We start from the raw sequence: 20,762 nt of genomic DNA, 5'->3' as shown, positions 1-20,762 counted from the left end.
TGTGTCAGTGGGGAATGAGTTGTAACCGGTGTGTATTGCATAATAGATAAATGTGGTGCTGTTATAAAGGGGATTTGTATATGTTCATTTTCTAGATTTTGATAGACGCTGAAGCATATAGTATAAACTAACACATAAACCTTTTTGCATATTTACAACATTTGAGCCATCCAAATCTACAGAAACCTCCGGGATTGTCACAATCTTGGCAAAGTTGCTGTTGCAGGTGACCAATGTTCATTACTCTCATTTATCATTAAATGATGGAGAAAGATAATTAAAATTTAATTATCGTGAAGCTCAAAAAGTATGTAAACAATAGAGAAAAATATGTGAAAAATGTCACAATGGAGAATTAAACTGTCAAGTAAGAATTTAGTCAATGTTAACTATAAATGCGTTAATTTGTGTTAAACATACTTAAACTTAATCATCAACATATGTATTATATTAATTAAATATTATTTGAACCTCTAGGGACTCATAAAAATTCATCTCTAAAGTTGTACATTTGTAAAAGGGTTTATTTTGTAGCAGCATGCGATTTTTTATGTGCGGCATATTTTTTGTAATACATATAATATGTGCCACATATTTTTTTTGTAGCAGCAAAAAAATATATGTGCGATTTATAAACTTAGCATGCAAATGAAATCACTTGGTTTTATAATACTAAAATGTTTGGTCTTTTTCTGAAATGGAAAAATAGGTCAGAATTTTGAGTTATGTTCAAAATGTGTTTGCCAAAACTCTTGAATGGTTTATGTTTTAGAAGCTTTGCATCCTTTTCAAAAATTCATCCCCTTATCTGAAGTCAAACAAGCTTCTGACTCATTGACCTCTCACTCTTTTTCCCAGAATGCTCAGTAAGTGCCATTGCTGACCTGGTCTTCCTGGTGGACGGTTCTTGGAGTGTCGGGCAGGACAATTTTAAATTCATCCGCAGTTTCATAGCAGCCATAGCAGGAGCGTTTGACCTTGGAGAGGACAAGACTAGAGTGGGTGTGGTTCAGTACAGCACGGACACCAGAACCGAGTTTAACCTTAACCAGTACTTCAAAAAGGCCGACCTGCTCAGAGCCATTAACAATCTGCCGTACAAGGGTGGCAACACCATGACCGGTACCAAATTTATACTTTTGAATTTATACAGAAACCTACAGATAATCTTACTGCTGAAGCAAATTTTGAAACAAATCAACATTGTGAATTTCAACTTTGTGATTGTTTTTTTGTGTGCGTGTGCAGGCGAAGCCCTGGACCAACTGCTGAAAAACATGTTCACAGAGAGCGCCGGTGCTCGTAAGGGATTCCCCAGAGTAGCCGTAGTTATCACAGATGGGGAATCTCAGGACCCTGTGGAGGGTTACGCCAAGAGGTTGAAGAATGCTGGAGTTGAAATCTTCACTTTGGGTATGTGGTCATTCATTCTTTCTCGGTCTGGATTTCTTCTTCACAGAACTTGGCAGCTTTCGAGAAATCCATCCACACAAAAGAAATCCTTGAAAGTAATTTTGAGAAATAATGCTATAATTTAATATTTTTTTTTAGGGATCAAAGAAGCAGATGAGGAAGAGTTGAAACAAATGTCTTCAACGCCCTACAGAACACACGTGTACACTGTGCCAAACTTCGATATGATCAAAGCTGTGGTGAAATCACTAATCACACAGGTGTGCACCAGTGTGGATGACCAGCTCAACTCGCTGGCTAGCGGCGAGGAAGGTAAATAAACAATAACAATTGTAAATCTGCTTTAGCAGGTTTATTAAACACAACCCCGAGCATTAAACATGACCCCATTTTTCCTCTTTTTGTTTATTTGCAGTTGTTGAACCAGCTTCAAACTTGCAAGTCACAGAGGTTGCATCCAAGTCAATGCGGGTGACGTGGGATGCATCTATAGGGGAAGTGACTGGATACAAGGTGCAGATGGTTCCCATGTTGGCTGGTAGCCAAGAGCTTTACGTTGAGCCAACTCAGACCTCTGTGAATGTGAGAGATTTGTCCCCTGATACAGAGTACGATATCAGCCTGTTTGCAATCAAAGGTCGGACACCTAGCGAGGCAGTTATGGCGATGGAGAAAACCCAGCCTTTAAAAGTTTAATTAGGTGAGGAAAGGTCCACACTCTTTAACTATCCACAGTAATCCATTGATTAAATAGTTGTATGACCCGCAAGCTCTTTTTATTTCTAGAATGTTCTCATGGTGTGGATGTAGAAGCCGACGTCGTTCTCCTGGTCGACGGTTCCTACAGTATCGGTCTTGCAAACTTCACTAAAGTTCGAGCTTTCTTGGAAGCCCTAGTCAACACCTTTGACATTGGGTCGGAAAAAGTTCAAATCAGCTTGGTCCAGTACAGCAGAGACCCAGACACTGAGTTCTACCTGAACACCCACCACGATCTGAGTGCTGTGGTCAAAGCCATTAGAACGTTCCCCTACCGCGGTGGCTCCACGAACACCGGCAAGCTATGGCGTATGTGAGAGAGAGGATTTTTATTCAAACCAGAGGCGCTCGTGCGAATGTACCTCGTGTTACGATTCTGATCACCGATGGAAAGTCCTCGGATGCTTTCAAAGACCCGGCAGCTAAGCTTAGGAACACGGATGTAGAGATTTTCGCAGTGGGCGTGAAAGATGCTGTCCGCTCTGAGCTGGAGGCGATTGCTAATTCTCCAGTGGAGACCCATGTGTACACCGTAGATGACTTTGATGCTTTCCAGAGGATTTCCAATTAGCTAACCCAGTCCATCTGTCTCAGAATTGAGCAAGAGCTTGTACTTTCTGTACAAAAGTTCAAAGGGTTAGTTGACCCAAAAATTAAACTTCTGTCATCATTCACTCACTTTCACTTTCTTTCTTTCTTTCTTTCTTTGAATCACAAAATAACTTATTTAGCAGAATGTCCAAGCTGCTCAATTCCAAACAATAAAAATAGTAAACAAAGCTGTCAAGCTCTGAGAATAAACAACAAACAAGCACCAAAACATAATAGTTGTGTGCTGTATTTCAAGTCTGCTAATGTCATAAAATATAATGCAGAAAATGCTAATGTTTGGTGTTGAAAACAGGCCAATTTAAAATCTATTAGGTGCTGCCTGAGCTTGTAGTTGTTCTGTAACTTTTTTGGGCATTAAATTGGGGTGTGAAATAAATGCTCATGGGAAACCAAAGGGAAAAGTCTCATATATTTAAATTCTGCTCTCCCTTCTAGAACTGATTGCACCCAGGTCTCTGACCTTCTCAGAGGTGACCTCCAGAAGTTTCCGAGCTTCTTGGGTAACAGATGCCGTGGATGTGCAGTCATATCTGGTGCAATACAAGCCTGATGCTGACACAGAAGTGGGCTACATCTCCGTCTCTGTGCCGGAGAAACCACTACGGCCGTCTTACATCACCTTACTCCAGTCACAAAGTATGAAGTCAAGGTTTACGCCCAATACCAGAAGGGAGAAAGCTTTCCTCTATCAGACTTTAAGACCACACTAGAAGGTTAGTGACTGTTGTATAAATGTTAGCTTACCTAATTACTTTTAAAGGAATGTTGTTTTTTATGATTGTCTTACTTTTGTGCAACACAAAGGTTTTTTAAAGAATATCCTGGCCATTGTACCTTATGATTTTTAGGGTAAACTGTTAATTTAAGAGTCCCAACAGTGACCTTTTTGTGACTTTTATGTACCGATTTGTGCAGAACAAGGATCCGTAAACAACCTGAGGGTGTCCGAGGAGACCACAAGCAGTTTCCGTGTCTCATGGAGGGAGGCTCCCGGTCCAGTAGTGCGGTATAGACTCAAGTATGTTCCAGTCCAAGGGGATAGTGGGTTGCTAGAAACTGCAACAGTTGGCCTGAGACTACCGTCGTTCTGCAGTAACTTTATCCAGTTACGACATACCGTGTTTCTGTGGCAGCCGAATTCCCATCAGGTGTTGGACCTCAGATGCAGATTGATGGAACAACCAGAGAAGGTGATTGGAACAACTTAAAGTTTTTACATTCATCTAGGTCACGTGTGCCCACTCATTCTAGCATTTTCATTGGTTGTTTCCCAGGCATTTATAGACTCACAAATCGCTTGAAGGTGTTAATCTCTGGTATTTCAGAAAACTGGTGTAAAGTTTTACAGCGATTGCATGAGCAGCCAAACACCTTAATTTAATAGAAAATCAAAGTTGATTTTGACAAAAACTCAGAGACGTTTCCCAGAATTTCTTAAGTTGAGTTGGCGATAAATGTCTGTTTGGTTAGGCAAAACCTCTGGGTTCTTTATCAAGGCTGAGAGTAGTTAGTGTCCAAGCATGAGCCAGCTGTGTCTTAATGGCTGCCTACAGCAATGCAGCTGCAGTTTGTCCACAGTTATTATCTGTGAAGGACAAATTCCAGGTCATGACTTTTAACTGTGTTAAACTAGAGTTTAATCTCTGAATTGTCTCTGTTCCAGTCAACAGATTAGTTTTTTGCTGCTGGCTAAAGACATGATTCCTCAACTTGTTAAGGAGAGGTGAGCTGTTTATTTGGACCCGATTTGCAACGCCCAAAGATCTTGGGAGTGTAGCCTGATTCAAGGCTTTATGATAATTTGACCGCTCCCGATTGGTCCCAAATCGTAAAATATCAATCATGTTTGATATTTACGACTCTTGATCGGGCTGCCTCTGACTTGTTACCTGCAATAGCCAATGAGAGCGAGCAAGCTTCACCAACTCAACTGGATGTTGCATGCTTCTACAGCTGAATGGAAGTGGAGTATTGAGAAAGATCACCCATATCTTTTCTTCTCATTTGTTTTTCACAAGTGTGGGGTCTCGCAGTCCGGACGAATCTTCTAGTGTGTGCCTTTAGAGGATTACAATGCTAAAATAATTTAAAAAACCAAAGTAAAAGTAGTCCATATTACTTGTGCACTTTATTCTAAGAATATAGCATACAAGACATGTGGACTACTTTTTTTTGGTCATTTTTGGAGCTTCCCAGTCACCATTTATTTTCATTGTCAATCATTTGTAAATGAAAATATATGGTGGAATCGAACCAGCAACCTACCAGGTACAATTACTTTATCCAAAGAAGCATAAAGTAGCAAATGGCATCTGTTAAATGACATTAGCACTAAGGCTTCTGAGAACCAAAGAATATATCCCGGACATATCCCATTTCTCCAGAAGAAAAAAAAAGTCCACTCAAATGTGGAGTTGTTGTAATTATATATTGTTTGTGTAAATGCAAAAGGCGCCCAATGAAAGTCCCTGCGAGTGCATTGCAGCATAAGATTTGAGGATATTTTTGTAATAATTTGAGAAAGTACAGCCTTGGAAGGACAAGGGCATTTTTAATATCATCAGCTCCTGTCAGAACGGATAAACAAATAGGTTGAACAGAGTCAAGTGATTATAATGCTCTTTCTTTCCTTCAGCCCAGATAAACAGCTCACAGGTCTTCTGGGGTTTCAGAGGAACGAATCTTAAGCTACAGTAACATGGCTACAGTATACTCTAATGAAATTACCAGAAGCAAAGCTTACCCAAGACCTTAAATCACTGAATTCCGGTAATCTTATGTCACAGAATCTGCAGTGTGAGATTTGAGGGCCAAAGATTAGAGCCCAGAAAGAGTAAGATTTGAGTGATTGAAAACCATCCAAAAATGAAAAATCGGTCATCATGGAGCATAAAAGAAGTAATCTGAGATGTCAAGAGTATTTTTTGTCCATGCACTGAAAACAGTAAAGACCGGAAATGAGTAAAGTACCATAAAGGTTGTCCAAATGAATCATGCTCTATATAGTTCTAAAGCTATATTATACACTCACCTAAAGGATTATTAGGAACACCATACTAATACTGTGTTTGACCCCCTTTCGCCTTCAGAACTGCCTTAATTCTACGTGGCATTGATTCAACAAGGTGCTGAAAGCATTCTTTAGAAATGTTGGCCCATATTGATAGGATAGCATCTTGCAGTTGATGGAGATTTGTGGGATGCACATCCAGGGCACGAAGCTCCCGTTCCACCACATCCCAAAGATGCTCTATTGGGTTGAGATCTGGTGACTGTGGGGGCCATTTTAGTACAGTGAACTCATTGTCATGTTCAAGAAACCAATTTGAAATGATTCGAGCTTTGTGACATGGTGCATTATCCTGCTGGAAGTAGCCATCAGAGGATGGGTACATGGTGGCCATAAAGGGATGGACATGGTCAGAAACAATGCTCAGGTAGGCCGTGGCATTTAAACGATGCCCAATTGGCACTAAGGGGCCTAAAGTGTGCCAAGAAAACATCCCCCACACCATTACATCACCAACACCAGCCTGCACAGTGGTAACAAGGCATGATGGATCCATGTTCTCATTCTGTTTACGCCAAATTCTGACTCTACCATCTGAATGTCTCAACAGAAATCGAGACTCATCAGACCAGGCAACATTTTTCCAGTCTTCAACTGTCCAATTTTGGTGAGCTCTTGCAAATTGTAGCCTCTTTTTCCTATTTGTAGTGGAGATGAGTGGTACCCGGTGGGGTCTTCTGCTGTTGTAGCCCATCCGCCTCAAGGTTGTGCATGTTGTGACTTCACAAATGCTTTGCTGCATACCTCGGTTGTAACGAGTGGTTATTTTGGTCAAAGTTGCTCATCTATCAGCTTGAATCAGTCGGCCCATTCTCCTCTGACCTCTAGCATCAACAAGGCATTTTCGCACACAGGACTGCCGCATACTGGATGTTTTTCCCTTTTCACACCATTCTTTGTAAACCCTAGAAATGGTTGTGCGTGAAAATCCCAGTAACTGAGCAGATTGTGAAATACTCAGACCGGCCCGTCTGGCACCAACAACCATACCACGCTCAAAATTGCTTAAATCACCTTTCTATCCCATTATGACATTCAGTTTGGAGTTCAGGAGATTTTCTTGACCAGGACCACACCCCTAAATGCATTGAATTAACTGCCATGTGATTGGTTGATTAGATAATTGCATTAATGAGAAATTTAACAGGTCTTCCTAATAATCCTTTAGGTAAGTGTATCTGCCATTAGCTATACTCATCTGTTTCAGTAATGTAGACCTGGTATGGATCAAATAAAATGATCAAAAATGGTATCTCTTATCATATGTTTTTGTATTCACCACCATTACTTTGCCTAGCTGATGGACATACATATGGTGGATGAGGGGGAAAAAGTCACATGACTGAAAAAGATGAGCTTCTGAAGACTTGGAATATAGTACACAAGTGGTGCTTTTTGTCATTTGTGGAGAGATTTATGGATTTGGAAGAAAAAGAAGTAAATGATGTCAGAATTTTTGGTTGAATGTTTCTTTAACTGAGATTAAGGGTGTGTAATGAGGGTTTGCATTTGGTAGCCTAGAGATTTGTCCTGGTGCATCATAGTGAAGTTCAAGTTTAGTTCAGGGTTAAATCATGAAATGTGGACCATGTAGTGGTTCGTCTAGCACACAGAAGTCCCTGTTCTCAAAATATGATCTGTGAGGAGCGTAGCATTGTGGCTTGATTATGGACTGACATTGAAAATGTCATTGAACATGTGAGATGGTGATTTCAGTTCCTCCCTCCATCCATCCATTGGGACTCGTCGGTGGGAGCTGGGCTAAATTAAGTTCTCAATTGCAAAAAATTACATAATGGAGGAACTATGCAGCTCCGTCCCACTCCGGAACAAAAGAGTAGAGCAGTTACCCAGGCATCTCTGTTCCTTCCTTTGTGTCCTCAGGAGGATATGCATAAGGCAGAGCACAAAAGATTTCCGTTCTGTCCCCAATCTGATGCAGGTGTATATTGACCGGGCTCTGGTCCAGTTTATGACCTAGTGTGTCCATTTGTAGAGCAGAGATACAGTCCCAGATGCTATGTACATTTTGAGGTAATTCACACTGTCTTAGCTAATCATCTACTTGTTTGTGTCCAGCAATTCTTCAACAGGTTCAATTACTGCAAAAAAAGATGATTTCCAGCAAATCACTGAAGACCTTTAAACTTTCTGTAGGAAAAAATGTGAAATTCTACGTGACCAGTGGTGTAACTTTGTTTTTAAAAGTGGGTGGTGGGGGTGGGGGATGCGCTAATACAATGCTATATCAGATATGTACAATAAAAATTGTAGAAATAACATTAAAATGTCCAGAAATCAATAACAATAGTACATTGAGTTTAATGTCGACATAGAACTCATGTGATAGTTTCAATCTTACATCTACTACTTACAATACATTGTGCATAAACAATTACGTTAGTTCATAAATATGTAGATCCACGTACAATGTCCGTCTTCCCTTATGGTCAGATGTTAGAACTTTTGCTAAGCGTGTCAGAGGTTCCAGGTTCTAATTCGCCCTTGTATATATATATATATATATAATTTATTTTTTTTTTAAAAAAATTCTATTCGGTTACACTTTATTTCGATAGTCACTTTAGACATTCTACTAACTATATGTAACTTTTCAACTACATGTCAACTACCTGTCATTAGAGTATTAGTAGGCTGTAGTAGACTGTCAGTAGACTGTTAGTGGGGGGACCAACAAAATAAAGTGTTAGCAGATATTAAACAGACAGTCTACTAATACTCTAATGACAGTTAGTTGACATGTAGCTGCAAAGTTACTTATAGTTAGTTGAATGTCTAAAGTGGTCTATCGAAATAAAGTGTTACCTTTTATTCCTCAATGAAATTTAAGATGTTTATTAATGATTGTATATCTAAAGCAGGGACACGATTGTGTGCATTTTTGTGATTTTGCCGGAAAGAATAGAGAGTCCCCAATGGCATTAAGCAATAGGGTTGACATGCTCGTCTGTGTGGATACTATTGTGTGCACGAGCCAAAAGAGATTCAATTCAATTCAATTCAAATTTATTTGTATAGCGCTTTTCACAATACACATTGTCTCAAAGCAGCTTTACAGAAATTGCATTTCGGAAATGTACATAGAAAATACAGTTAGTTAATCAAGTATTAATTTATGGCATAACATATCGCCGGCTTTGAGTCGTCTCTTCACAGGCGTCGAGTCGTCTCTTCACAGGCGTTGGGGCATCTGAAGTCTCCGTGAGAGGCTGGATACAAACTGGAGCTGACGAACGCTATTTACCTCGGGACTAGCGTCCCGAGATAACAGCAGAAAGGCAGATGGGAAATAATTAGCATAGCTGATGTTCATAATGTTAATGCATTCGAACTGATTCAGCAGTATCAAAGGTTAAGCATTAAGTGAATGCTTGGTTAAAGAGATGCGTCTTTAATCTAGTTTTAAACTGGGACAGCGAGTCTGAGTCTCGTACAATATCAGGAAGGCTATTCCAGAGTTTAGGAGCTAAATGCGAGAACGCCCTCCCTCCTTTAGTGGACTTAGATATCCTAGGAATGACCAGAAGCCTCGAATTTAGTGATCTTAAAGAGCGCGATGGATTGTATGGCGATAGAAGGTCTGTTAAATACACAGGAGCTAAACCATTTAGGGCTTTATAGGTCAGTAGGAATACTTTGTAATTGATACGTAACTTAATAGGTAACCAGTGTAGAGATGATAAAATAGGTGTTATATGATCATATTTTCTTGATCTAGTAAGAACTCTAGCAGCTGCATTTTGCACTAACTGTAGCTTGTTGATTGAGGATGCAGGACAGCCAGCTAATAAAGCATTACAGTAATCTAGTCTCGAGGTCATGAATGCATGAACTAACTTTTCTGCATCAGAAACAGATAGCATGTTGCGTAGCTTAGCAATGTTTCTAAGGTGGAAAAAGGCTGTTCTTGTAATATATGAAATATGATTTTCGAAAGTCAAGTTGCGGTCTAGTATAACACCCAGGTCTTTTACTGTAGTGGATAAAGTAACAGGACATCCTTCTAAATTAAAGTTGTATTGTAAGGGATTTTGTGGGTAGTTTTTTGGACCAATAAGTAGTACCTCCGTTTTATCTGAATTTAATAGCAGGAAATTACACGTCATCCAGCATTTTATATCATTTAGACACTCGGTCAATTTAGATAAGTTAGTGTTTTCATCTGGTCGTGATGAGATATATAATTGAGTGTCATCAGCATAACAGTGGAAATTAATTCCATGTTTTCTTATAATATTACCAAGTGGCAGCATATATATTGAGAATAGCAGAGGGCCTAACACCGATCCTTGCGGCACTCCATAGTCTACTGACGTTATCTTTGATTTTTCCCCATTTAGACAGACAAAATGGTAACGGTCTGATAAGTAAGATCTAAACCAGCTTAATGCCTGTCCCTGAACACCAGTGTAGTTTTGTAGTCGATCCAGGAGTATTTTATGATCGATAGTGTCGAACGCAGCGCTTAGATCGAGTAGAACTAGTATTGAGATACAGCCTTGGTCAGAAGCTAAAAGTAAATCATTTGTAATTTTAACTAGCGCAGTTTCTGTGCTATGATGCGGTCTGAATCCCGACTGGAATTTTTCATAGATATCATTTTCTTGTAAGAAAGAGCACAATTGAGCGGACACAATTTTTTCTAGTATTTTAGACATAAATGGAAGATTTGAGATGGGTCTGTAATTTGCTAAGTTATTTGGATCTAATTGCGGTTTCTTAATGAGAGGTTTTATTACTGCCAGCTTGAATACTTTTGGAACATGACCTAAAAATAAAGACGAGTTAATAATATTAAGAAGAGGCTCTTCGACTACAGGTAACACTTCTTTCAGTAGTTTAGTGGGTATTGGATCTAATAAACATGTTGTTGGTTTAGATGCAATGATAAGTTTATTTAGCTCTTCCTGTCCTATAGTTGTAAAGCGGTGTAGTTGTTCTAGAGGGGCCATAATTGAGGCTGAATCATAAGACATCATAGAGGATTGTATATTTACAATTGTGTTTCGGATGCTTTCTATTTTCTCATTGAAGTAATTCATAAAATCATTACTACTATATTGTAATGGAATATTTTGCTCTGGTGATGTTTGTTTATTTGTTAGTCTAGCCACGGTGTTGAATAAAAACCTTGGATTATTTTGGTTATTTTCTATTAGTTTGCGGAGATCCCTGTATCCGCACCACTGATAACAGCGGCAACGAACGCTCAGCATGATTTAAAAAAACAATAGCAACACATTCCAGCGCCTCTTAAGACAAATTAATGTCAAACTGTACATGTTTCATTTGCATTAGGTATATCTGTGCAACCAGATACTTTCAAAAAAAGTGGTGGGGACAATATCGACCCTGGCAAAAAGTGGTGGGGACATATCCCCCCCACCCGTCCCACCCCCGCCCCTGCAAATTATACCCATGTACGTGACGTTATAATAGTCCCCATATTTCTTACTTAAATTATGTTATTTTTGTTGTAGCTTTTAAGCTATTCTGAACTAAAGAATTGATATATTTTAAAGTCAGCATGTAAAGGGATTTGCAACCCATTGTGGTTCTACAGACATTTCAATTATCATAACATAAACATTTAAAAATAATTATTTCCCTCCATAATAATTTAGGCTGTGTGCAAAGTAATGGTCTTGAGTCTGTTAAATCCGTTGCTCTGAAAGTGTCTGTCTGTGACATTGCTGGGTAAAAACCGTGAAACTAAAATCAGCTGTTTTGTTTCACTATCCAACAGTAGATTGAAAAATCATGCATGCATAAAAAGAGCTTCAAGAGTTATCATAATGAATCAGAATCAAGAGACGCGAGTTATCATAATGTAAATGCAAAAGTGCACGCATGTGGAACGCGTTACCTGCCTTGCACTTTAGATCGTTTTCAAAGGGATTTATTTTGTACTACACCTCGCTCTACGCGCTGCAAAAGCCGCTGCACAAGCCGTTGGGCGCAACATGGCCTCTCTCACCGTGGCTGAGAGACATCTGTGGCTAACGCTGTCTGAGATGACGGAAGCTGAGTGTTCTGTGTTCCTCGACGCGCCCATCTCCGCTGATGGCCTTTTCGGATCTGCCGTCAAGGATTTCACGGACAGATTCGTCGAGGTGCAGAAGGCATCACAGGCTATGAAGCACTTCCTGCCGAAGCGCTCTAGTTTCGCAGCAGGCCGCTCGAAACAGCCGTCTGCCCGGGGCTCTCAGCCGCAGCCTGCACCACCCGCCGCCGCCGCTTGTCAGCGCCGCCAGGCCCGAGACCAAAGACCACGCTCTCGCTCTGCTGGACGCCGCCCCCCTCAGCGCGGGCCCCGGCCGAGAATTGAAATCAAGCCCGAGGTCTCAAAGCCTTCCTAGCCTCCCTAGGAAAGCGACAGTGTTCAAATCTCGCTGCGGCCGGATTTTCACTGAAAGTTCTCGCTCGTTCAGTTCCAAACAATGCGACTGTCCCAGCGTACTTCGCAGTAAACAAGCCGATTCCACAGCCCGCTTGCCTGCACACAAAAGCCGTTTTTACCCTGGGTTTTCTACCCAGATAAATCCAATAAAGAGTGTATTTTCTGGTGTTCCGGCCACGGCCGATGGTGTTTTGAGTGTTGTAAGAATGCTCACGTCTCAGTGCCCATTCCCACACGCAGACACAGCCCGCCACAATACAGGGCTAGCACAAATAAAATCGACTCATGTCGATTGTGCAATAAATGTAGTGAACGTGCCCACGACACAGAGCCCACAAACACTACACAAAGCATGTCCCACGGTTTCTGTAAAAACGAAACCAACACACATTCAGTCGGCGCTAGCCGACAGTGTTCTCAGTGCAGTGAGTGTGCCCGCTGTCCCGCGCCCACATTCCCTCACAGACATGCCGAACTCCAGGGGGTTGTCCCGCTCGCCTTCTCTCCACAACCTGTCAGAGAGAAGCTGAGCGCGGTCGGGCTGCCCGCTGTGATCAGCACACCCCCCGCCTCGCACACTGCAAGCACAGTGTTTATTTCTCAGCACACCGGAGCTCTCCGGCCGCAGTTATAACGCGGCCAGAGCCCAGATTTCATTCTACCTCTAGCTATTCACGCAGATGCGTGGGCGAAGCTTCCCGGGGTATCAGAATGGGTGCTGAATACTATAAAAAGAGGCTATTCGCTGCGACAGCTGAACAAAGCGCTCGCGAAGCGCCAGTTCAGAATGATTACAACCAGGAAAATCCTCGCGAAAGTTCGCCAGGAGGACTGGTTTATGTCAATAGATCTGAAAGACGCCTATTTCCAAATACAAATAGCGTCGTGTCACAGGCAATTCTTGAGATTCGCCTTCGAGGGCCAGGCATACCAATACAAAGTCAAGTCAAGTCAAGTCAAGTCATCCTCATTTATATAGCGCTTTTAACAATGTAGATTGTTTCAAAGCAGCTTTACAGAGATAAACATATAATTTAAGGTTACAGAGATTGGTTTGGTTTTATAGTGGTTCTTGAAAAATGTTTTTTCCAGCTAAAGTTAGTTTTGATTGATTCACTTCCATCTAAATGATCATTTGTTATTAAATTAGGGGCCGCTAAGACGACACCGTTCTCTCTAAACAGACTTTAAACGTGAACCTGTGATAGACGCTGATGGCGTTCACATACGCATTAAGAATTGAATCTATAGTTATGTGCGTTTGAAAATATGTGCGCAGGTTTGTAATTCCTTACAAACCATGCCTAAACAAACTACTTTTCTTGTCTATAAATTTTGATGCAGAATTTTATTTTATCTTATCACTTTGGGTAGGTACGCGAACCAAAAAAGAAATCCACAACGCTTTATCTGTAGAGTGGTATAGGGATCCTGCATAGGGAGAGGCTAGTTGGCACTTCAACCGTTCAGCTGTTGGCACTTCAAGTCCTGCCGTTCGGCCTGTCCCTGGCACCCCGTACATTTATGAAGTGCATGGACGCGGCTCTCGCACCCCTGAGACTCCAGGGCATGCGAATTTTGAACTACTTGGACGATTGGCTGATTCTAGCTCGATCACAATCAGAGCTCATAGAACACAGGACCACATTACTCGAGCATCTCGAGAATCTGGGTCTCACAGTCAATTCGGTGAAGAGTTCGCTGTTTCCCAGCCAGAAAATGTATTTTCTGGGAACAGTACTGGACTCGCTATCCATGACAGCGCGTCTGTCACCGGAGCGCGGACTGGACATTCAGCGCGCCGCGAAATCCTTCCGCCGCGGCTCGATAGTCCCGCTCAAAAGGTTTCAGAAAATGCTGGGCCTCATGGCCTCAGCAGCTTCGGTACTCCAGCTGGGTCTGCTACGCATGCGCCCACTGCAGCTGTGGCTGAGAGCGCGAGTTCCGCCCTGGGCATGGACCGCTGGTCGGTTTCGCCTCCGGGTCGATCTAAAATGCGTTTCAGCTTTGGAACCTTGGAAAATAACCAACTGGTATCAGTCAGGTGTGAGTCTGGGGACTCCCTCGAGTGTGAAGGTGGTGTCCACGGACGCCTCCACCTCGGGATGGGGAGCGCTGCTCGAGGGCAGACCGTTCTTTGGCCAGTGGTCAGAATGGGAAAAGCTCCTACACATAAACTGTCTGGAAATGATGGCAGTCGACAACGCTACGGCGCTTCCGACCCCGGATTAAAGGGTCACCACGTCTTGGTCCGGTCGGACAACATGTCAGTGGTGGCATACATAAATCAACAGGGCGGCATCAGGTCCCGAAACCTTTACAGGCTAACGGAACGCCTCCTGGTCTGGGCTCAGCACAACCTGATCCGGCGCATGTGCCTAGTCGCCTGAATCTGGGACCAGACAGACTGTCCAGAAACACAGCAGGGGAATGGTTGCTGCACCCGCAGACGATCCGACTGCTGTGGGAGACATTCGGCAGAGCGCGGGTGGACCTGTTCGCGTCCCACGAGAACGCTCAATGTCCGAAATATTTCTCCAAAAGCAAGGATGCGCTGGCCCACGTCTGGCCCCGCTGTCCCCTCTATGCTTTTCCCCCTGTCTCGCTCCTGCCACAAGTGCTGGAACGAATCAGGGAAAACGGATGCCCAGTGCTGCTTGTGGCTCTGCTCTCGACAAACCAGACTTGGTTCCCAGTCCTGATGCAGCTGACCAGCACTGCCCCATGGGCCAATACCGTTGAGGAAAGACCTCCTCTCTCAGGCCAGGGGCTCGATTTGGCATCCTCGCCCGGAATTATGGTCCCTACATGCATGGGCCATCAATGGGTACCTGCTAACCTCCCGGAGGGAGTGTTAAACACGATCACGCAGGCAAGGGCCCCGTCTACTAGACCGCTCTATTCCTCGAAATGGTCTGTGTTCTCTGCCTGGTGTCAAGCTCAGGGCTTTTCACCCGCAAACTGCGGGGTCACGGAAGTACTCTCCTTCCTTCAAGAGCTGCTGGATAAGGGCAGGACCCCATCCACGCTCAAAGTGTACGTGGCGGCCATAGCAACGTTTGCAAAACCTGTGTCTGGCCAGTCACTGGGGAAAAACGACCTAGTCATGCGATTCCTCAGGGGAGCTCAGAGGCTGAACCCTCCCAGACCCCCTTCAGTCCCGGTGTGGGACCTTTCTATGTTTTTGGAAGCCATGAAAGGTGCCCCGCTCGAGCCAATCCATTTGTCAGACATGAAGCATCTGTCTTTCAAAACGGCGTTTCTTTTGGCTCTCGCTTCAGTGAAGCGCATAGGGGACTTACAAGCGCTTTCAGTAAGCGCGTCATGTATGGAGTTTGGGCCTAATGACTCAAAAGTCATACTCAAACCAAGGCACGGGTACGTGCCCAAATCCCTCAACACACCGTTCAGGGCCCAGGTTATTTCCCTGTGCGCCGTCCCGGTTCATGATGAGGAGAAGGATGCGAATCTCCTTTGCCCCCTCAGGGCACTGAGAGCTTATGTGTCCCACTCGTCTGTCTTCACAGACCGAGCAGCTCTTCGTTTTGTTTGGCGGACGCTCCAAGGGACTGGCCGCATCAAAACAGAGCCTATCCAGATGGATAGTCGACGCCATAGCGCTGGCTTACACTTCTAAGGGCCTGCAGTGTCCTTTGGGTGTCAGAGCGCACTCCACGAGAGTCGTGGCCTCGTCGTGGGCGTGGTATAGTGGGATTACCCTGCAAGATATCTATAAGGCTGGTTCTCTCTAGAGAGGGAACGAGTACTGCGTATCTTGCCGTGCATACAACAGCTCTGGTTCGCTTCGGCGATGAAAACCAGTTGTATCAGCCTAATCGAGCTATATTTATAGGATGAGGCCACGCCCTTTCTGGCGGGACGTGACGAAATGGGCGTGAAATGCCCCCATTGGACATGGTGTCACGCAGGGCCTCTCTCGATAGGCTGCTGCTGTTGCCGCAGGGCAGCCAATAGGCGCGCAAGCCGTCTTGCCTATGTCTGCATGCTGCCGCACAGCGTTTTACATTAATTCAAAATTAAGGATAATTTTTGGCTTCAATATTTCGTGGAAAAGAGGTTTTCGCCATAGCGTAAGATATTACGCAGCACTCGTTCCCTCACTAGGCAAGGCAAGGCAAGGCAAGTTTATTTATATAGCACATTTCATACACAATGGTAATTCAAAGTGCTTTACATAGAAGAAATTAAAATAATCAAAAGAAATCAGAATAATTAAAACAGTTTAGAATAAAAGATAAAATACAGAAATCAGAATAATTAAAACATAAAATAAAATACAGTGCAAACAGTCGGACGAACAGTGGCACAGTGCTCATTCAGTAAATGCACAATTTAACAGATGTGTTTTGAGTCTGGATTTGAATGTGACTACTGTAGGAGCACATCTGATCTCTTCTGGAAGCTGGTTCCAGGTGCGGCTGGCATAGTAGCTAAAAGCAGACTCGCCATGCTTAGAGTGAACCCTTGGTATTTCTAGCCGATGTGATCCTAATGATCTAAGTGATCTGTTGGGTTTATATTCAGTGAGCATATCTGCAATGTATTGAGGTCCTAGGCCATTGAATGATTTATATACCAGTAATAATACTTTAAAATCAATCCTAAATGTAACTGGCAGCCAGTGTAAAGACCTGAGGACTGGTGTGATGTGTTCATATTTTCTGGTTCTGCTCAGAATCCTAGCAGCAGCGTTCTGTATGAGCTGCAACTGTCTTATGGTCTTTTTGGGAAGGCCAGTGAGAAGTCCATTACAATAATCCACCCTACTGGTGATGAAAGCATGCACAAGTTTTTCTAAGTCTTGACTGGAAACAAAGCATCTAATTCTTGCAATATTTTTCAGGTGATAATATGCTGATTTAGTTATTGCTTTGACATGACTACTGAAACTAAGGTCTGACTCCAGAGACACACCCAGATTCCTGACTTGATTTTTAGTTGTTTGACCCCTAGACTGAAGGTATGCCTTCACCTTGAGAACTTCATCTTTGTTTCCAAACGCAATGACTTCAGTTTTGTCTTTGTTTAACTGAAGAAAGTTTTGGCACATCCAATTGTTTACTTCATCAATGCATTGGCAAAGGGAGTCAATGGGGCTGTAATCGTTAGGCGATAGGGATAAGTAGAGCTGTGTGTCGTCTGCATAGCTGTGGTAAGCGATTTGGTTCTTTCTCATTATTTGGCTCATTGGGAGCATGTACAGGTTGAATAGGAGTGGCGCAAGAATTGAGCCTTGAGGGACTCCGCATGTCATGGATGTCCACTCAGACTTATGGTCTCCTATACTCACATAATAACCTCTGCCTCCTAAGTATGACCTGAACCATTTTAGGACTATCCCAGAAAGCCCGACCCAGTTTTCCAGCCTGTCAAGAAGTATTTTGTGATCGACAGTGTCAAATGCAGCACTGAGGTCGAGTAGTACCAGCACTGATAATTTGCCTGTATCAGTATTTAAGCGAATATCATTTATTATCTTTATGAGCGCGGTCTCTGTACTGTGGTGCGGTCGGAAACCAGATTGAAAATGGTCAAAGTATCCATTCGAGCTTAAGAATTTGTTCAGCTGATTGAAGACAACTTTTTCAATGATCTTGTCTATGAAAGGAATATTTGAGATCGGTCTATAGTTGTTTAATATGGTCTTATCCAGATTGCTCTTTTTCAGGAGGGGCTTGACAACAGCAGTTTTCAGGGAGGTCGGAAAACTCCCAGAGAGAAGTGAGGCATTTACCACTTCTAGGAGATCTGCTTCTAAGCTGTGTAACACATTTTTGAAAAAAGATGTGGGAAGTGCATCAAGGGCGCAGGTTGATGTTTTTAGTTGCTGTACGGTTTCTTCCAAAATTTTGCCATCAATTTCTTCGAAATCAGACATAGTGGCTACTTTCTCGTGCTGTTGTCTGATCTGCCTGACACCAGCGCAACTCAAGGATGAGCTGATCACCTTTCTGATATTATTGATTTTCTCAGAGAAGAAAGAAGCAAACTGACTGCACTTTCTCACTGAGAGCATTTCACTGGGAATCTGGCTTGGGGGGTTTGTCAGTCTCTCTACAGTAGCAAAAAGAGTGCGCGTGTTGTTTATATTGCTGTTTATAATATTCGAGAAAAAAGTCTGTCTAGCTTTGCTTAGTTCCTTATTGAAAGCATGGATGCTGTCTTTGTAGATGTTATAATGGACTACAAGTTTTGTCTTCCGCCACATGCGCTCTGCTTTTCTGCATTGTCTTTTCATATTTTGCACTGCTGTTGAGTTTCTCCAAGGTGCTTTTTGTCTGCCACTCTTCTTCCTGACTTTCATAGGAGCAATATCATCAATTACACTCTTAACTTTTGAGTTAAAAGAATCAAGGAGAAAATCAACAGAGTCAGCAGATATGCTTGGTGTTAAAGATATAGCCTTCATAAATAGTACACTAGTGTTCTCATTTAAGCATCTCTTCTTGACAGACACAGATCTACCTTCAATGGCAGGAGAGATCAATATATCAAAGAAAATACAAAAATGATCAGACAGTGCTACATCCTTAATAACAATTGATGAAATGTTTAGACCCTTACTGATAAGTAAATCTAGAGTGTGTCCACGATTATGTGTGGCTCCATGTACATGCTGAGTCAGATCAAAAGTTTTTAAAACAGTTTTGATTTCTTTTGCCATATTGTTTTCTGCATTATCTATGTGAATGTTAAAATCTCCAGCAATGGCAAAGCAGTCAAACTCTGAGGAAATTGTTGATAACAGTTCTGTTAAGTTCTCAGCAAAAGCTGGAGAGTATTTTGGAGGCCTGTAAACAATGATAAGTAAAATGCGTGGAGCACCTTTTAACACAATACCCAGATTTTCGAAAGACGGGTAATTCCCAAATGATATTTGCTTACATTGATAGACATCTTTATAAAAAGCAGCTAAACCCCCACCTCTTCTGACAGCTCTGCAGACACTCATTAAAGTAAAGTTAGGAGGGGCTGTTTCATTGAGGACTGTTGCACTGCAACTTTCTTCTAGCCAAGTTTCATTTAGCAACATAAAATCCAGGTTGTATGTGGTTATTAAGTCGTTGACTAAAAGTGATTTATTTTTAAGTGAGCGGATGTTTAAAAGTGCTAACTTAACAGTCTTACTTTTTGTCCCCAAAGCAATCTTGGTATGTCGTGTAATAGGCACCAGATTAGATGGGTTTGCTGTACGGCTTTTGAAGGCCTTAGACTTTCTATCATGTAATCGAACAGCAATAGAAAAAGATACAGGCACACTGGGTTCCCGCTTGTTCTGTAAACATTTGAGAAAGTTATTGTTATCATAGCGGGGACCCGACACATATCACTGAGAGCTGGTATCAGTTGTTTTTGGTTCACCTCGAGCCGCTGGAGGAGGGTGTGGGCCCTGGCGCTGTGGCAGAGGCCGAAGAGCTCTCACAGGGGGAGGGGGAGGGCGAGCTGGGCACGTAGGCTTTGGTGGTTGTGGGGCCTGGCGTTTTTTGGTTGGTATCTGGGGGCTCGCAGCAAAAGAGTGGGATAGTCTAGTTCCAGCATGCACCAGTTGTTCCATTTTCTCTGAGAAGCACAGAAGTGGAGATGCTGGAGAGAGTGATAATGTTTCCGGTGAGAGTGATTTTTGCTCTGGTGTTATTGGAGGCTGTAATATGCTGTCTTGGTTTCCCTGGCTGTTTTCCAGAAAGTCGTCCTTGGGTGCTGTATATTGGAGCAGTACTGGTATGTCACAGTCTGTCTGTGGTGAGCTCTGTGGGCAGGGCTCAGCTGAGATTGTGTCCGTGAGCAGAGGTTGTTGTGTCTGAGTGGTGTTATCACTGTCCTTGTGTGATGTGTCAACCGCATGTCCATTCAGGGGCTGAAGTGAAATCCTGTGGTCATTCATACTGTACCCAGGTGTGTGTGTGCCATTCAGGTTGAGTGGATTGGCACACATTGCAGAAGGATGACGGAGGGAGAAGTAGATATTGTCCTTTAGCACTCTTGAACCAAGTTTGTTTGGGTGGTGGCCGTTCTGTTGAAACAGTTGCCTCTGACTCCAGAAAAGATTGAAGTTGTCAATAAAGTTCACTCCTTTTATATTGCAGGTTTTTTGCAGCCATGTATTAAGCCCAAGCAACCGTGAAAACCTGTTTGTTCCTCTTGCTGGGAGTGGTCCACTGATGAATGTTTGAACTTTCAGTCTTTTAAGTGTTTCAAAAAGTTCATTGAAATCCTTTTTAAGAAGTTCCGACTGCTCTTTATGAATATCATTCTTCCCCACATGAATGATGAGTCGATTTGCAGTCTTATGTTTCATCAGAATGTTCTGAAGTTCCCTGTTTACATCAGATGTTGTTGCTTGTGGAAGGCAGCACGTTGTTGTATCCCTGCTATTAATGTTTCTGATTATGGAGTCGCCCACTATCAGAGTCCTGGGCTCGGCTGCACTGTGAGCTGAGTGCCGCTGTCTGCTCGACCTTGAGCCCC

General features: G+C 42.8%; 1 long non-coding RNA gene and 1 pseudogene across 2 annotated transcripts in view; one reads left to right on the top strand and one right to left on the bottom strand.

The window, feature by feature from the left end:
- LOC143715844 (uncharacterized) overlaps window positions 1–20,762 on the bottom strand; it is an 83,032-nt gene that overhangs the window by 17,728 nt on the left and 44,542 nt on the right. The gene's annotated exons all lie outside the window — the stretch shown is intronic.
- Window positions 1–20,762, top strand: part of LOC143715697 (collagen alpha-1(XII) chain-like) — a 41,344-nt pseudogene that overhangs the window by 1,808 nt on the left and 18,774 nt on the right. Inside the window, exons 4-11 of the transcript XR_013195871.1 lie at window positions 859–1,122; window positions 1,249–1,413; window positions 1,552–1,725; window positions 1,829–2,113; window positions 2,200–2,799; window positions 3,048–3,052; window positions 3,220–3,497; window positions 3,700–3,974. The product of XR_013195871.1 is annotated as a collagen alpha-1(XII) chain-like (transcript). The remainder of the gene's footprint in view (window positions 1–858; window positions 1,123–1,248; window positions 1,414–1,551; window positions 1,726–1,828; window positions 2,114–2,199; window positions 2,800–3,047; window positions 3,053–3,219; window positions 3,498–3,699; window positions 3,975–20,762) is intronic.

This window comes from Siphateles boraxobius, unplaced genomic scaffold (assembly GCF_051911475.1).
Source record: "Siphateles boraxobius isolate OS27281-9 unplaced genomic scaffold, OSU_SipBor_1 6, whole genome shotgun sequence".
Classification (NCBI taxonomy): Eukaryota; Metazoa; Chordata; class Actinopteri; order Cypriniformes; family Leuciscidae; genus Siphateles; species Siphateles boraxobius.
This window is presented reverse-complemented; position numbering and strand designations above follow the sequence as displayed.